This window comes from Genypterus blacodes, unplaced genomic scaffold (genome assembly GCF_046128005.1).
Source record: "Genypterus blacodes isolate CSIRO-AG114 ecotype Tasmania unplaced genomic scaffold, CSIRO-AGI_Gbla_v1 ptg000156l_1, whole genome shotgun sequence".
Lineage (NCBI taxonomy): Eukaryota > Metazoa > Chordata > Actinopteri > Ophidiiformes > Ophidiidae > Genypterus > Genypterus blacodes.
The window spans coordinates 8,031,090-8,050,822 of record NW_027466957.1 but is presented as its reverse complement, the minus strand read 5'-3'; positions in this window follow the sequence as shown (position 1 = coordinate 8,050,822).

The window sequence follows — 19,733 nt, the reverse complement described above, 5'->3', positions numbered from 1 at the left end:
AGAAAAACATCACGTTAAAATGGAAAAGATGGGAGGCAAATACAGAACTGCAACAAAGTATCAGATTTAATTTTGGGAGCTGAACACACATTGTTATAAAAGCTGCATTCCTTAAATAAGTATATTTCAACACATTTTTACAATTTCCCCAATTTTGACACGAGACAAATAACAAACCCACAACATTATAAACTAGTTAGAAGTCTGTGTGGTGAAGCTTCCTTACTTCCTGTAGTGTCCCACTGCTCCTCTCTGCTGTGTGGATGGTCGCTCCCAGCTCCTCGCAGCAGTCAAAGGCCAAATCTAGAGTTCCGATTCTATAGCTTTGCGTGCCGGTATTTATACGAACCAGCCGCTGGCGTCACACCAACGCAGGATCACTTTGGAGGATCCCTCGTCTCCATTGATGTCACCAAGTCGTGCGCAACTAGATGGTGGTAAATGATTTTCCTATAGAGGACGCTGTCCAACTCGTCATTTAGAAATCCAATAAAACACTTATTCTGAGATTGAATGGCAGCCACTACTACAGGATGACTGGATTACATCAATTCATTCATAAAAATGGCTGTGATCTTCCTGTATATCTTTTTTTTTTTTTTTTTTTAATTGGTGGAAAACTCTTAACATTTGACTTAATCCCCTTTATTTTCTTATTCAGCTCTGTCAGTATGGGCTCCAGGCTTCTATACGATAATGTAATTACAAAAAAGTAATAAACCACTAGGCGAGTGAGGGAAAGGCATCCATATTCTAAAGTTATGGAACTCACAGGGGACAGCAGGACAGCAGGTCTCATCAGTCCTATCAGCAAATAGGCTGCTGCCCTTTCTAAAGATACAACCCTAAATGTAAGGAATAACTTTGATGTCTCTGCAGGTGAATGAATGGGAACTGTAACTTGTTAATACAAACTAGGAATTAACCTTTGCCCCAGTTAGACACAATCATTCATATTGTGTCCTGTGTCTACTGACCTGCCTAAGTGATACCAGCGTAAATGTAAATACACAAACCTTTCTGGGCTATAAAAGGTCATGGGTCAGGTCACATTTGGTATCAAAACATGTATCATTTCGATATTTAGAGTTATTATGAAGGAATCAGTTGTTGCTGCTTCCACCGCCGCTGATTTGACTTTTTCCTCCATTTCCAGAATTACTTTGGTGCATTGGCAACCACAAACTAAAGCCTCGTCTTATCTCATATTCACAGCAAATATAAACAGGAACGTTCTGAATGGATGGCGTTAATCTGCCTGTCTGCTATGCATAGTCACATCACTCTGCCACCTCGGTGAGCTCATGCATAGTCACTCAGTCAGTGGTGAATGTCTCTGTGAATTGACCATGAAATGCCATAATTACCTGCTTTCAATTTGCTGTCGCATCCAATACTTCACATGTGTTTAGACTCCTGCCGAGCTGTCATTAAAAAACATTGTGTAATATTGTGTGAAATAGCGAATGTCCTCCACGACTGATTTTAGTTCACTTTCTCCTGGTGTTTTCCTTTGTGCAGAGGCCATAGCGGTCTGAACGACTTTTCCAGGAGCCGCTCCTAAGGTGAAGCTGGTGAGAATAGTTGTTACAGGTTAAGGGGATAAAAAAGAATAGAATGTGTTCAACCTCAGCAGCTGAATGAATGTCCCTGCAGTGAGACTCAGTGACAGTGTGAAGGAGTAAGAATCATTTCCAGCCGACCTGAAGAAGGTTCCTTATCCTTGCAAATGATTTCCCTCTTCATTGTGTCGCTGTAAAGCATCACCCACAGCGACAGGTGCACAATTAAGACATGTCTGATCTGTATGGCCGTCCAGCTCTTAATGTGGTCATGTATGCTGTCTTAAAGGAAGTCTACCCTTAGGACTTTGCACCCAAAGGACCAATTAATTGTGCCAGACAAGGTGTATGTTGGTTTTTAAATCAGTGTAAAAGGCCAACGTAGGGCCTCAAAAAGCGAAAAGCCTGGTGCTTCCACAGAGTCCGACAACGTGTAGCACAATTACAGAAGATGGAAGTTTGCCGCAGGTGCGCTCACTTTTACTTTCTGCAGTGCTTGCAAGGCTGTGATTAAAATGTGATTCACCGTTGCTTATCTAATGCAAAGAAGCTCGCTATCGGGGCCTCTCAGAGCTGAGACAATCAAAACAATTAGTATTCAGGTCAGCATTCTGTGCAGAGGAAGAGGACAGGTTAAGTATACACACCCTGTAGCTTGGGTGACAATGATAAGATTCATTAGCGCCTGTCCTCTGTTTACACTTGATGACATTAATTGAGGTTTTTTTTTTTTAAGTCAAGGCGAATGTTTTGCAAACTGACTATTAATTATTTTTTGATGACTTCATTAGCAAATAGTCCAGGTCCACACGTTTGCTGTGCAGCCCCGCTATCTGCAGGTTCACACACCATCTCCTGTCTGTTGTAGTTCTTTATGTAAATCCTCAGGGAAGTAACATTTGGCTGTTGCAGAGAGATGACTCACACACATTGAGTATACACAACACACACAACCTGTTAACTACAGAGTATTGATAAGTGTGGGATCGGACATTTGACTCATTTCAGACATCAATCAAATATAATAAACCAACATGGGGATCGACTTATTGATTATGAAATACAGAGTTCAGACCCAAAATAGCTTCAAAGAGAATCTTGAGAGAAACCCTGGCATGGAAATTGATGCTGAAAAACCAAGAAGGATGTTACGTAAATCACAGTGTGATTACAGCAAAGACGTTTGATGGAGAGTCAAGTTGACCGAGATGTCAAGCAGTAGAACGTGATGTGAATGTGGTTTATAATGTGTATTTAGGTGGTAGTCTGAACATGGATGAAGATTTAAAAACCCCTATAGATTAGTCAAAATGTTTATAAACTGTATGTGGGGCCATCCTTTCTGATTGATGTCATCATAGTGTTCATTTACAGAGGGTGCATTAATATCAAACAGGAAGCTCTTTGTAGTGCTGTGGCACCATATTGCGCTGAGTCACTCGTGAGCCAGCGTGCTTACCAAAGCCTGTAAACAGCTTTAAAATCACTTTGAGGCACTGCGCTCCATGCTGCTGCCCCACTAAATCTCTTATATTTGCTTTTAGTACCAGAAATAACTAATGTTTTCAATGCGCCAAACACAAAAAGTTCAGGAAAAACAGAGTCCCAGAAGTTCACTGAGAAGTTACTCCAAAGGACAAAATCCAACAACTTGGAAAAAGATGGAGAGGATGAGGGAGGAAAGAAAACAGAGAGACAAAGCAGTCGGAGGTGTGGAGTCAAAAGAAAAAGACATCTGAGGGTGACGGCGGGGACATGTCCCAGCCAGCCAGACAGAGACAGACAGGATGAAAGCAGACACCAGAAAATACACACCAGCAAGGAAACAACGGACGGGTGTTGGTGCCACGCGGAATCCGTTATGTTTGTCTTCCCAAAACTGCCACCGGCCTGACAGGGGGGGTCACTGAGGCTGGGAATGAGTGACAGGTTACAGGGTGTGCTTGTGAAGATAGTTTGCTGCATCTGTGTGTGTGTGTGTACTGTTGAACTCTTTTGTTGGTCTCATGCTTTGGTTGGCTGTGCATTGTTTGTTACTTCCTGTTGTTTTTCAGGCTGTATCAGGACGAGTTTCTACCTGAGGTGACTGTTTGCTCTTTACGTTGCAGTGAGCTGTGTGAGTCCAATGTCTGGATAAGACTGAAAGATGCTCTCCTGCTGGTCCGCTGCCCCGCAGGAGCGACGCACGGGCACCAGAGTGTAACATGGAGATGGATATTATGAAGGACAGGGGCTAATTTGCATCATGGCGTGTGCACTCACTGGCACTTTACTGGAGGTAAATGTCAAAACAGGTTCTCAAAGGCCTCACACAGTGTGAGACCGGAGAGCAGCCGCCCCCCCCCCCCCCCCCTCCACCGCTGTATGAACATCGCTCTCACGAGACGTCCATCCGTCCTCCCTCTTAAGTGAGCAGGAAAATGGCTGCGAAGGGGTTGCGACAAAGAGTGAAACACTGCAAAACCCTATGGAACCTTATCAAACCCTGCCGTCTGATTAGAAACGTTACGCTGCCACGTTCTGTAAACGAAGGAGCGGCGAAGGAGAGTCATGATAGTGAAAGATGAAGAAGGGAGTGCAGACATGTTGGAATCTGAAAATCATTCATTTAATCAATTTGCACCACCACGCCAATTAGTCACATGTCAGTACATCAGTAGTCAGAATTCATTCAAAGGCATAAACTGATGTCAACTGATGTAAAGTTTAGAGCTCCACTTGCAAGAGTTTGGCTAACTAATGAGGTTTTCTGGCACAAAGTCTGCAGACCTTTGGGATATTTATGTTTGGCTTATTTATATATTTCTCGCTGACTCTCTTTCATGCAACATATTTACAAAAGCTGTCAGAACTGTCGCAGAGTTCAGTCATTCACACGACCGCCACGTCCATTAAGTGAAATCTTCCTGTCATTTCCCGTATGTGGGAGCCAAAATCAATACTCCGGCTCCGAAAGCTGTGATTGCTTCTTTTTCCATATTGATGATTTATGCCTCATGTCTGCATATTTCATCATGGTGAGCGGTAAGATGGAGTTATAACACACACACGCGCACACATGCACACACACGCGCACATGCTCATACTCTGACACATATATCGATACACGCACGACAGGAGAGCGAAAAAGAGAATTTTGCATTATTTATTTTCAAATTTCCTCTTTATTCTGTTGCCGTGACAATCCCATTATCTCTCAATAACCTGTGCCTGTGTGTTTCTTCAGCTGAGGGGAGGCGTGATCAGTGCACGGCGAGCACATGCTACAGCTCGCTCATCCCCGCTCTCCCTCTCCCTCTCCTTCCCCCTCGTCTCTCGTCTTCCTTCATCCTCTGAGGCCCTCCATCACAGTCAGGCGATGTCTGGCAACCCGGCCGTAATCGGGCTAAATTGAGCTGATCTTTCAGTCTCAATGCGCGGCTGAAATGCAGATGTGAGGTTTTTAAATATCTCATTCCTCGGGCATCATGGAGGGTGGAATTTCTCAGGGAAAAAAGTTCAAAGTTTGTTGCAAATAATGGGGAAGATTGGTTTGTTGAGCACCAGACTGCAGATCAGTAAAAGGATGTCGCCTTTATATGTCATTATACAAACTATGATATATAGTAGCTGAGATAAGACAAATACACGTTCGGCTTTAATAGTCATATTGTTTGATGATCGTGTTTGATTTCTGACAGAAGTTTGTGAGTCTGCATTTCTTACATTCAGCCCATTTTCAACAATATAAACAGATTTCCCGCCCACATTAGTATTTCTATTTCCTAGCCTTAAAGCTAATTATTTTACACTGAACTGTGCTCAGAATGCTTTACATGCGATTCAGACAGATTCAGCGCTCGAGTTATAATCATGCCGTTGTATTTTTAGCCCTCTGTGCTCCTCTGTGACGACGTGGGAACGTGTTAGGATGTTATATGACAGCAGTGTGTTGCAAGAATACTTTATATAAAGAACCCAAGAAGTGTTTGGCCAAAGCATCCAAACCATCAATTTTGTGTGTAGGAGACAATCACAGATACACGCACACACACACACACACACACACACACACACACACACACACACACACACACACACACACACACACACACACACACACACACACAGTCCCCTGGTATCATTCCTCAACCGTAGCAAATCTAGTCAGGGAAATAATTGGCAGATGCAAAGCACGTTAAAATGTATTTATCACCAAATGTAAATGCCACAACATGCAAATGGAGTTGTTCTGCTCACCGCCCGTCCCCCTCTCTGCCAAGGATGCGGCAGATATGTCTCAGGTGCAAACATTGCTACTACAGCAACTTCTGTTCCCTCAAATATTGCTGTATAACTTCACCTTCTTCTACTTCTACTACTACTTCTAGTTTAACTGTTAAACATAAAGGGTTTGTAGTAATTCATGTGATTCAATTCAATTCAATGTGATATATACGTAGGTGGCGGTAGAGGTGTGTGTAGCACAATTACAGGCACGCCGGAGCATTGCGAGGGATTTTTGTGGACGGGGCAGAGAAGAAAGAATCAGCGCCGGTGTGTGTGCAAGACAAGCCTGGGCAAGTCCATGTGTGTGAAAGACAAAAATTGAGTTTGAATGTTCATTCTCGCTACATATGAACCATCTGTCTCACAAGTTACAGACTGAGCAAAACGTGAGATGAATCAAATGTAGCAGCATGTAAAACCACAGTGGGACTGCAGAACAAAATGAAGGTGATGTAAGAGGTGTTTGCATCATCCCTGCTGCTCATCATGTTCTGATAGTTCAATCATGTCGCATACATAACAGAGTCAGGCCACTCTGACATGTGACCTTGTGTCATAGCATCAACCCCTTCTCTTTATCCTAATTTCTCCCTTTTTTCTTAGAAACAAACTTCGCTCACACCCTCACTCTTTTCACCTGTTGTTATTGTTGAAACCCCCCCCCCCGCTCAGTAGGTGGACCTGCTGTCTGATGTTGAGAGCGAGCGGCTATTTCTGCCCGCTACAGTGATCAGTGGGAGAAGCAGTGCGACCGACAACCCTGATGAGCAAGGCAGCGGCTAAAGAGCTGATCAAATCACACGCCCTTCTCGCCACAAACCACTGCGGGATGAGGCGAGCCATGCATCTGCCATTTACGTCACGCAGAGCGGGAAGGAGGTGCAGGCTTAGGGAGATGAAGAAGGTGAAAACAATCAGAGGTGGTGACTCATGTGAGCGGAGAAGAGAGGAAAGGCTCCCACCTGAAGTCGACTACAGTGAGAGCAAGTGGAACTGCTGTGGTTCAGCGCTTATGTACATGCACTAAACCTCGCTCAGATAGATCACATATAATGTCTCAAAGGGCTCAACAGGCCTCGGGATTCCTGCTCCTAAAACAAAAATGAGTCAGCATTATTTTGGAGATTGAATTATTTGTGATTGACTGGCTCTGTAAAATGACTCGAAATAGAAAAACAGCGCAAAATCTTTATACCATGTTTGTTTCACGATCGGAAATCCGGTTAGCAGCAGATTCTGGGCCCCACAGGGACCGACCAAATTGGCTCTATCTTGTTATTCATGGCGCCTCAAGTTTAGAACCAAGGCCTCACTTGTGGAAGCTTGCAGACCCGTGAGAGCAGCAGCAGGTGGTGATTCTCTCTCTCTCTCTGGTTGATCTATTCCCAGGAGAAGGCAGAAGCCCACGTGTCTGCTGCTGTCAGCTCTGGCTGAGGCTATAATCAGAAAACAATACCCCACATCTTCATTTGCTGTCAACCCATTAGGTCACAACTATTGTTCTACAGCTTTATCTCTGCTAATGATGTTGCGTTCAGTTCGGCTTTGTTGCCATTTCCCGGACCCTTTGTAATTCCATCTGAGTTTGGACCGCATTGTGTCAGTCCGGCCGTCTCCTGGGACGGCAACGCGGCAGTTATTTACAGTAAAGAGCAGCAGTGACAGGGAGATGAAGATGCGTTGTCTCTCTGCTGTGTTTGGAGAGGTTGCGGAGGCTGCGGAGTCGATTTGATCTGAGGGGCAGACAATCGTGCTTTGCAGTGATTTAACTCCATAAGAAGGCGACGGAGAGGCGCTGAGGCAAATTGATGCGTCGTAACTTTGATGTAAAAATATGAAATGTGGCGTTCTCATGCCTAACAGCCTCTGCTGCGCTGTGATGGTGGAAAAAATATTTATAATTATCTGCAGCTTGTTATTGGCATTAGAAATACTTGTTAGATAAATAGAATGGGGCCTTGTAAGCAATAATGGATGTTCTACTAAATTCTGAGCTTGGTAACTGTTCACAGTGATCTTACCTCTCTTCCCCCCAAATAACCAAATCCAGAACGGAACAACAAATCAGTCATCAACATATTTAAGATGATAGACAATCAGTTTTAAATGACGACGGGCCATGATGAAGACGCTGATTGATTCGGGGGCTTTGTGAAGCTGAAAGAGGCGGCTCTGGTTTTTCTAAGGACCGGGCGTTATGTGGGGGAAGATTGACAAAGACGGGACAGATGGAATCACATCTGGCTGTGAGTCAAAGTGAATAAGAAAATCACTTTGCCGGAGCCCTTTGTTGTACTATTGAGCCGCAGAGAAAGTAAGCTGATTTCAGCAAAAAGGCCACTAAGAAGACATAATGGTGTAGTGATTGTGCTCCATGTAGGTGGCTTTCTTATTGTCTGTATCATGTATTCATCTGTGCTATTGTTGACCATAACACACACACACACACACACACACACACACACACACCACTGCGATTGATACTATTAAGGCTCATATTTGATCATTATTCATCACAATATAGTGGAGTCAAAACAACAGTGGTGTTATTTTGCAGGCTCACATCGATGCTCAAATTCAATTATCTCCATGGTTCATCTTTACTTGTGGCTGACCTATTCCCCTGTCTTTGTGAAAGGCATTTATTCCCATACAGGCCAAATTTAAATGTCAGGTTAAAAATAAACAAACCTCCTGCAAATGTTCCTCCCACGATTCGTGCCCCCTCTTCAATTTTTCACTGGGTTGGAGTCAAAAATTGTTAAATACCGAATTTGCAACTCGGAAATTGCCATCGAACCGCCAAAGTTGGATACACAAGTCACAAACTCAGGAATCTTCATGAGTGAACTAATTGTGCATGCAGATAAATGGAAAATAAACCTACGTATTGCTTTGCATAGAAGAAGAAAAATACCTGCCGGCGTTTATTAATCCCAGACACACTTAAGCACGTTGGTTTCATGTGTACCACTTCACCGTTTGTTACATCCTGTGCCACCTCCCAATGAGCACTCGAAGGCAACATCAATTACTAGTCTGATTGATGCACTGAGGTAAATGTGACGAAATGAAATGAACCTTTATCGCCCCTGAGGAATTTTTTATCTTGCACAACTTGAGCGAAGAAAATGATATCATAAAGCCAGGAAATTGGTTATGAAATTTTATATAGAAAAAACAAAGTTAATCAAAAATAAGTTGATCAATCAATAAATAAACGCTTTAAGGCCTTTCTTTGTATAGTTATCCCCCCCATACACACACACACACACACACACACACACACACACACACACACACACACACACACACACACACACACACACACACACACACACACACACACACACACACAAGAACAGTAATGGACTTTCAGAGATAATGGCTTTGTGATCAGGTCCACTGCTCAGACGTCCACACTCTCTCCCACTGAGACCGAGTGTTTTGGCTGTGCCATCAAAAACTCTGATGGGCTTTTACTCTCAAGACTCCGGATGATAGATTTTAAATGCTCTTCTACATCTGTTTCGCTGTTTCAAAACCCAGCTCATAGTTTAATCTACCGACTCTGCACTTAGATGCACTTTAAGAGTGAGGCTGGAGTGTGATTAAACGATTTGTGATGAGGTGTTTAGTTTATATACTGTATATATGCACTTTATAGGCCCTATAAGTCTCTGACTGGTGTTCAGGTTGCTGTGTTACCCGTCTCAAGCCTTCTGTATGACCTTTCACCTTCCCTGGCCTCCGGGTTTGCCCATCCTGTCAGGCCTCCCTGTCACTGCCCTGCCACCCTGCCAACCAAACTCCTTCCCGCTGCCACATGGAACGGAGCTGAGGAACAGAGAGGCTGACAGCCGGGGTGACGCACTGCTCCCAAATGGGCTCTGGCCTTGGACCTTCACACCGACAACAACTGAATAAATAAAACGTGCACAATCTTCACAGACAGCTTCCAAAATCGGGAACAAAGCTTTGCACAGAGAGCGTTTCTGAAGAAAGTTTGTGTTTCATTCTCTTGATAGTTTTAGTGTTGTTGGTGTGCATTTGTTTACATGCATGTGTGTGTGTGACTGCAGTACAAAAGGACCCAATTACAGTCGGAGGTGGGAGGCAGTCGCTGTACTCAAATGCACCTTGAGCAGCTGCACCATCAGGATGTTGGTTAGCGCCACAGTCCAGAATTGATTCAGATTCTCCCGGTAATACGCTAGAAAACAAGAATCAAAACCATGTATGAAGAATTTACATCAAAGGAAACTTTGATATGAACTGACACATCATCCAATTTGTTTCTGTGTTTGTGTGTGTGTGTGTGTGTGTGTGTGTGTGTGTGTGTGTGTGTGTGTGTTTCTGGCTGTGTTTTATCTGCACGAGTGATCATCACAGTGAATGGCAACGTTCTCTAGGGTTTTTGTTGTATTCTGCACTTTGGTCTTATGCAGGCTATATAGGAGCGAGGTGTGTTTTGATGCAGAGATGTAACACATTGTACACACACGAACACACACACACACACATACGCTGCAGCCACAGCTTACTTGCAACGTTCCTGTGGGCGATAGTTTGAGCTCCAGTAATCTTGAGGCTCCTGCTTTACAGTATACGGTGTTTGAAGTCGCCCCTTTGGTAGATCCGTCTGAACAGAACGTGAGTAATTGAGGGTCGTCACTGATGGCATATTTAAGATGGTCTTACATGTAACAGATAATTAACAAGGTTTCCTGACAGCGGCTGCCACCCCCGTACATCCCTTTACATTAAGTACAGAGAGAGACACAACAGCTGAGCAGAACGTCTTCAAGGAGTATTTTGTTTGGAGGCAACAGTATGACATCTGCAGGAGAGAATTAAAGAGATAAAGATAGCAAGGGGTTGTTATTCCCTGTGTGTGTGTGTGTGTGTGTGTGTTGGGGTGGATGCAGCGGTGTGGGCTGTAATGGAGAAGAGAGAGCATTAGGCACACTCAACACTGAGACAGCAGGAACTTGCAGCAGAACTCCGCAGAGTCCTCTCCATCTGTAATCAGCCGGGTGTGAGGGGAGTCACATCCCCTCTCTCCTCCGCACAAACAATCCCCTCTACTCCTCTGCGTGCCCGCCGCTCTATCTTCCGTATTCCACCATTTGTATTCAACAAGCATTATTTCACATGTCATTCATATTCCTTTTTTATCCTTTATAAGTAGGGGAGCGGCAACACACTGCATATGCACAGAGACCGTTTAGTGAGGCAAAGCGAGACACTTTGTCTGTCGAAGACCCAAAGGGCTCTTGTTGCTCTTGAGTTGGGTTGAGTATGTCTGATTCTTGGTTCTTACGTCTTACGTCTGTCTGCCGGAACAATCGGTGACATCATCATTCAGCCGTGCCATTCATGTGAACGGTGCCGCTCTCCAGCATGGAGCCTCCCACGCCGGATGCTTCCCAGTTAACGACCAGTCGGTCACTTCAAACTCCACTCCACTTGTTTTAACTGTTGCCCACCCCGCCCGCCCCCCTCCCCATTTGCTGATTCTGATATAACCAGGAAGCGGCCCAGAGCCCCAGTTCTCCTCATCATACGCTTCTCTCCGCGTGTCCATCGGTCTCAGCAGGGTTTTTCTCCATTAGAGGCCTCATCCTTGGCCGACGACCGTCCGCTGGGTCCCTTAATGAGCCAATTCATGAATAAATGAATAGAACTGGCAAATGATAACAAGATTGCTCACTGTACAGATTGCTGTACTGTATGTGTGTGTGTGTGTGTGTGTGTGTGTGTGTGTGTGTGTGTGTGTGTGTGTGTGTGTGTGTCCATAACAAAGTGAAAGAGAGGAAGAGAGAGATAGTCCAATTTACTAACAAACCATACAACTTCCAAAACATGACTTTTATTTTTGCCAGAGGAACAATTCAGACCTGTGCTTTTCTCAGCTGAATCTACTGCTGACCTGCAACAAATGTGCTTTTTTCGTTTTCCTTTTATTTACGTCTAAAAACAAACTACAATGTCACCACTGTGCCCTTATGACGTTTGTTGTTTTGTGAGAGGTGGGGGTGGGGGGAGAGAGAGAGAGAGAGAGAGAGAGAGAGAGAGAGAGAGAGAGAGGATTGGCACTATCAGACTGGTGTGTGTGTATTGGCAGGTACTATAGATGTACGAATCATTAAATAGTCACAGGAACTCACCTTACATACACACACACACACACACACACACACACACACACACACACACTTGCTCGCTCACATGGACGGCGAGTGGTGGTCACCGGTCTCTCACTTCCCTTTTAATTAACCAAGTAATGAGGCACATAGTAGAGGAGGTGCTAGACTGCTGTCAGTGAGAAGGTCAGAGCTGTCCTTGCGTGTGTGTGTGTGTGTGTGTGTGGGGTGGGGTATATGTATGCATATGGGACAACCACACTCAGATTTTGAGAAAATTTGAGGAAGATCAGAGCAGAGACGTGCTGAAACACTGGCGGTGCGTCCACAGAATATCCCACAGCGCACAGGCGACCTGGCCTTTAATTGCTCTCACCATTCTGTTCCAACGGAGGTGTCAGACTTGGGGCCTTCTGCGCGCTTTAATAAGAGAGATCGTGTCTCAAACCTAGACCTGCATGCCTATTAGCGCTGCGTAAAGGGGAGGAAATCTCAGCATATCACTCACTCACTTACAGAGGTGATTGTCAGCGTGCCCGGGGCAAGCACAGAGCGAGCACAGAGCAGGTATTATGCTTCTTCCTGCTCATTTCCTCCCCGTCTGACAGCTGCATTTACTTTCAGTTTTATCAGTGGATTCAGCCGGATTATGAACGCGCTTACTCTATCTTGCAGAACACACTTACCTGCTGGGAACTCTCCGGGAAATGAAAATGGAGCAATGAAAACGATTGTCGATAATGACTCGGCACTTAAAGTCAAATTAGCACTAACATAGAGTCAGCTTGAGTATGACAACATTACAACTTTAAAACTAGGGTCTTTATGTTTATTAATTCATACATTGTTAATATAGTCATTTATATTTATAGTGGTTTGCTTCATTTAACGCCTCCTGTTTGGCAATTCAAGTCAGAGATTGTTTGAATAGATGGTTAAATACACAGGTACTGTATCTTTGGCATATATGATCAGTTTCCTTTACATCTGCATATAAAAATAAAGCTCAGATAGTTCATAAAGATGTAAATTGGTACTTTAAATTGATTTACTGTGTCAAAAATCCATCCCAAGGCAGAATTTGAGTTTTGACCAACTTAAAAGAGGGAAACTCACCTGGCATCACTATTTTTTAATCCCAGACTGAATCTGTGATGTGATGGCTGGTAATGAGGAGCTCGCACATTCCTGCTGCTTCCTCTTGCTTTCATATGACGCAAGGCTCAAAACCTCTTAAACCTCAGCTTTGAAACAACCAACGTAACTTTCTTTCATCTGAGTCACCGCGTTAAATGTTCCCACCTTTACTTTTGACGTCTATTCTTTCCATCACTTCGCTCCATCGACTGCGCGTTTCATTCCAGAACAATGTTGCGCCTGAGGCCGACGTTGTGACAGCACCAAAGGCAACAATTAGGATATGACTCATCTTGAAATCAACCCATTTGCATTGACACCGAGTTCATTATAATGGTCTGACGCCATATGGATTACTTTGTTCTTCCCCAATCTGTCTCATTACATTACCCCAGATCAATAACAGGCTGCTCCTCATTGTGAGCCACACCAGCAACGCCTGTACTTACTTTGAGGGTTGAAAGCCAATTAACCTTAAAGGAGTCAACTTTATAAGAAAATGAGGAGAGAGTCCGTTCAGACAGCAAACACTTACTCACAATTGTATTTCAATGGCTTGTAATGAAGATGGTTTTCATCTCATATAGAATTCAACCGATTCAGCCATCATGCAATTGACTTTGTTGTTAATTAGTTTCCCACCCACTGATTTTTGATCTCAAGACAACCAGGCTATAAACCAGGTTGAAATAGAGCAATTAGGGCTCTGCTTCCAAGTATTTCTCCCCCAAAAAAAGAAAACGAAGACGAAGAAATCTCACTCGCCTCCTCTCTTCTATTCCATGACTATCAATGACGTTACATCTTCCCTCAGTATATTAGATCTCAGCCGCCTCACACTTCATCAGAAACTTTGAAATGGAAATGGAGCGTTTAGAGCCCTAATGCTTCACCAGTGCACCCAAAGCAGGCAGTCGAGGGCTCATTTTATACTCCCATCATCTTGACATCATTGTTTTGTTGATATTAAAACCCTGGATTGCTATTTCAAAAATAGGGAAAAATAAAGCCATGACAAGTTCATTCTTTCACCTGTTTCCTTGGCGGCTGTTTCATCTATTTAAAGAAAAAAAACAGCATTTTAAATCACAGCGACAATTGTAGCAGTATGTACTTACAAGAAGAGACGGACTGCTAATTAGGCTACTCGTAATTACATCCATTCTGTGTCCAATGTTCCTACGTGAACTCCTCAACTTGTCAAATGAGGAGTTCACATAGGAACATACAGGACATATACTGGGATGCAGAAAAGATTCTAAAATGTTGCTCTGAAAATATGTCTCTGTCGCGCCTCCTTTAGGAAGAATCTAATTTGAAATACCACCATTCACCACAAGGGGGCTCACTTTGTCAGTTGTCAATCCTGTCTCATGTGCTCAGGTGGGAGGAGTTGCAGAGGCAAGACTTTGGTGCAACTTGGAAAGAAAAAACTTGGGTTCCTACGAATACGGCAAGTTGACACATTTTTTAGAAGCGGGGGCGACATTGCACAACATTTCGACAGTTCGACCAATCACATCCTTGCTGTTGGAATACAGGTGGGAAGACATTCTACAGTGCAGCAGGTGTGAAGGAGTCGTTTACATTTTCTCCACGATTTCCCCTGTCTCCACAATCTTACCCGATGCTGCTGCTGCTAATTGCTGTTATTAAAAGTCATTAAAAGTTAAGTTTTGTAGTAGCAGAGGTAATGATGTGCCTGGACATTATACTGGCAATAAGCAAGGCACCAGCATTAAATGGCCTCTGAAATGGGACTGGCAGTGGTCATAACGATGCAACAGGGTGCTAACTGTGAAGTACATCCTCACACATCTCTCCAGCATTAGCGTTAGCCGCAACATCGGCTGGACTTTGGCCTTTGAATGCTAATCCGAGGACACCAAATGGCAATTAGTCCTATTAGCATGCCGATCGCCGCGGAGACAGAGAAACACTGAGGAGGAGGCTGAGGGGTCCTGACCTTATCACAGACTGAGCTGTACTAGGCACGCTCAGAATATAGAGTGGCCGGGTGCGTGGGTGTGTGTATAGGTATGCGACCGCCTGGCTTACAGCGGCTTAGTTGGTTTTTGTATGTTATGTCGAACACCAACAAAAGATGTGTTTAATTTGCCCTCCGCATCTTCGATATCTACCATCTTTGGCTCACGGAAACCGACATTCAGCCTGATGGTCTTTCATGTACTTTGCATCATGCTCTGGCACGAGCTGTCATTCACTGAACAGAGCTCCTTAAGACTCGTGGTGGATGGAGAAGCGAAGGTTGTTGGGCTGCGTTTACTGCACGGATTACTCTAAACAATAGAAAAAAAAAACAGATGTTCCATTAAGCTTAGATTGACAGAATAACCCTGAGTTATGGGACACAAGCCTCCACCTCCAGATTTTGCTATTAATGTACCTCACAATACGATTCAGATGTCAGGAGGGAGGAGAATTTATGACGTGCCATATAAACGGATGTGAAAATAATGATGCTGCAACGTCAAACTCTGGAAGTGACTTATATCCCCTCGACGGCGCCCCTACGAAGAGGAAGATGCAGGCGTGTGTCCCTAGGCTTTACTATGTCGGCCCCTTTCCTGTGCCCTCAACAGGGTGTGGATCAATCCCTGCCTTCCAACTTCCACGCCCGTGCTCCCGGCCTCTTCATTAGGCCCTGGCCTGCCGGTGTGGATGCTGTAATTGGCGAGCGCCACAGAGAGCCAGCATCCTCGTCTGCCGTGCTCTCACAGAAAGAGTCGCTTTGTATCAACCGCTCAAAGTAATCTTTCCCATTATCCTCTGCTCTACTGTGGGAAGAGGAAAAACAGCCTGCTTGTGCTGTGCGCGTGTGTGAGTGCGTGTGTCAGCATGTGTTTTTATGTTTTTACGTGTAAGTTCTTTGGCTAATGGGGGCAGAAATGTTTGATCACTGTTTGCTAAGTGGAGATGTTGTTGTGAGGCGACATCATGCTATTTTCTTTGCTCCATTAGATGTTCAGTGTTCAAATGCGTAGTAGTAGTAGTTTTGTTGTTTATCACCGTTTCCTCCAGTGTGACACATTTAGACCTTTTTATACTCAAGCGCACATAAACACTGCAAATAAACAACATAATAACATTAATAATGATAATATAAAGTCTATATACTTATTTATCTGTCACCCCATTGGACTGTCACCCCTGACATCATCCTTATTTCCTTTTCATTCTTGTTCCTCTGGTGAGTCATCCTTCTAATTACTCTAATTGAATTCCTTAATCATTATGATTGAACATTTTAAATGAGAAATTAGTGCAATTTACAGCATGGTGATATTAATTTGCAGGGTCAGTTAAAATACTTCACATTTTAATGAGGAACTAAATTACACTAACTTTTTTTAATTTCAGCTGTGCTCTGCACGGGTGACAAACTAAAAATGGGCTAGTGTTTCAGTTTTCAGTTTCAAATGAATAAAACATATTTTGTTATATGTTGCATCATCCGTGGGGTGGGGGGGATTTTACATATACTGTATCTAGCACATGTTTTTTAAGTATGATGTGTGGGGAGGTTCAAATCGTATTATTTTACATTCTTTCACACATTATTATTTGCAATGTGTTGTTCTCACTTAAATTACCAATGCCAAAAGCAATGTTATTGTTTACTCGATTCACAAACTGCTGATACATGATATGCAATAACAACACACACACACACACACACACACACACACACTGTTGTTTTATTAAATAGAAATATCAAACCACCGTAGAGGCAGCACAGTGGTGCAGGAGAGGAAAAATACATGTAAACAACCGTTAACATCCTCATGCACATTCCTAACAGGCAGCATTCATCTGTCCCTGAAGCTGATATTACATTACATTACGGTCATTTAGCAGACGCTTTTATCCAAAGCGACTTACAATAAGTGTGTTCAACAAAGGTAGATAAAAAAACATTTATTCATATTACCACACACAGGTGCTGAGCTGCATTCAACAAGGGCCACACTGGTATGGAATCGTAACAACATTTCATTTTCAGCAAAGACATTGAAGTTGTTCATACAAAACAAAATCACAAGGAAGTTGCATTTTTACCCCAAAACAACTAAAAAACCAGCTCAAACCTGAAAACAGCTGTTTCAGTCCAGCTCCAACCTGCATGTCCGCATCAATGCTGCCATCTAGTGCTCACAGATCAGATCACAGGCCCAACTGCACCAATGACACATGGCACTGTTGGCTCATTCTATTTGTGTTTGTAGAATAGCATTGGCTTAAAGAGAAAATGTCCTTAACTTAGATCAAATTGTTTAGATTTGTTCTTTAATTCACAGATGCCTGTGAGGAAAGTGTGTAAACATAGAATATACCTCAAACCTTATGAATTATAACAACAGGCAACCAAGATGTATTATAAACCAAATTTGAAATGCCCTTGACAAAATGCTACCCCCCCCCAAAAAAAGAAGGTTGTTTTTGTTTATAGACAAAATTATTGACTTTTGTCAGTTGTGTTGATATATGATTTACATATATTATCATACAGAAAACTTGGCCCGAGCTGTGTGTGCACAGTGTCTTCATTGCCTTGATCAATGCCAATTCAGCTTTTTTGAAGAACATAATAAGCCCACAAGGCACAGATGGAACAATTCGCAGCATTGATACTGGAAATATATTTTTTGTTGCCATAGCTACTGAGGCATAATACTTTTGTAAGGAGAAAGGGTCCTTACTCTTATTATCTCGATCATGTGGTTGTCTGAGTGGGTGAACTGCAGAGACTGGAGTCATGTTAAAATAAGTGAGTGTGGAATCACTGGTGCACATAAGATAAGACATTATATTGATAATCTTTTACTACTAAATCATTTCCGTCTTTGAGCTTCACCAGTTCTGTTTGGATTGCAGCGTCTTTAAGCATCCTGCTATTCTGGGATAAGCTATTTTAAACATGGGAGGCTTTCTGTACCGTCAAACTTGTGGTATGTGGTCTAAAAGTGGTCACAAATGGCTTTTATCAGCGTTTATGGACTGTGGGAACATATTTAGCACACAAGATGTTCCTGTTTCTGAAACTGACTGAAAATGTCTGTAAATCCTGATTTTATGTCCTCTGTTTCCAATGTAGTGATGAAGGTGTCAGAATGAAGGTCACAGGAAACCACAGTGGTCCTTCAGCCCACCACGCAAACACAACAAGCAGTGGGAATTTCCATACAATTCCCTGAGCAGCATTTCTCTTCCCCTGAAGCTCTGACCCTGCAACCACAGGACCGAACTCAACAAACTGATCCTTGTCAACAACAAACACATTTATTACAAAAAAACATGCAAATAATAAAAAGACTCAAGCTACACGTGATCTTTATTAAGATCGGGAGCATTTGTTTTTCAAATGGCCACTAAAAAATATCTGTTAATATTTTTTTTCAATTTATTTTATTTTATTTATTTTCAAAAAAAAAATCAACATCATCGTCATCATCTCACCACATTAGAGGTCAAGATACTTTAAAAAAAAACACTTTCTTCACAAAAACGAACACTCTAAAAGTTTGGGCTTTCTAAACGAAGGAAGCGCTCTTCTTTAATTTAACAATCTCTGATCCGTTTCGTCTTTGGTTGAGTACGTCGTGCGTCGTGACGTCATGACGTCATGAGCGGACGGGAGGGCTGCACTCGGGCAGAGGAGCCGCTCGCGAGCCGCTTGCCTGTGTCAGCTTCAACAGTTTGCCATCACCCCGCGTAAGTGCCGACTAATCCCGAGTTTGCTTCAGCTTCAGCGTCCGCCTGAGCGACAACACTGAGCGGCGTGTCGAGGCCTCGTCACGCCGCTACAGAGTGTCGAGGTAGATGTTTCACCGTATAGCGGCTCCATGCGATGATGACACACTAACGGGACTGTCAACCTGTGTCCGTTACACACACACACACACACACACACACACACACACACACACACACACACACACACCGGCTGTCACCTAAGTAACAATTTTGTATTTTTTTGTTAATAATTCAAATTCATTCACACTTGTGTACAGTCTTACTCTATACGTCGCTCTATACGGAATCCATCCTTTATGTTGGCTTTGTTTGATATCATCTGTGGTTGATATTTGCACTCTTATGGATTCTGTCGGTTCAGGAGCCGGTGGACTCGCGGTATCGGTACCGGCAACGGGATGAGGAGTTTATTGTCATTGCTTGATATGCTTGGATGAGATATCAATGTTCATATCAGATCTGACAGTATCGTGACTTTTTAAGCACCGCTGTGTGTAGCTTGTTATACACACTTGTATAAGGGTTCATTCAAAGCTGAAACATGAAACATGCTGTTTTTATTGAAGCTTATTTCAGACATGGTCCTGCTAATTACCTGCACCAAGTTTGAATAAACCTCAATACATCGTTTCCTTCGCTCTTATTACAATCTGATACGCTGAACATGTCCTATGCAGAGATCCACTGATTCTTGCTGCAATGTGCTATTATCAGTGTCTGGGAAACACACACACACACACACACACACACACACACACACACACACACACACACACACACACACACACACACACACACACACAGAGAGAGAGAGAGACGCAGAGACTTCAATGTGCCAAGGCAG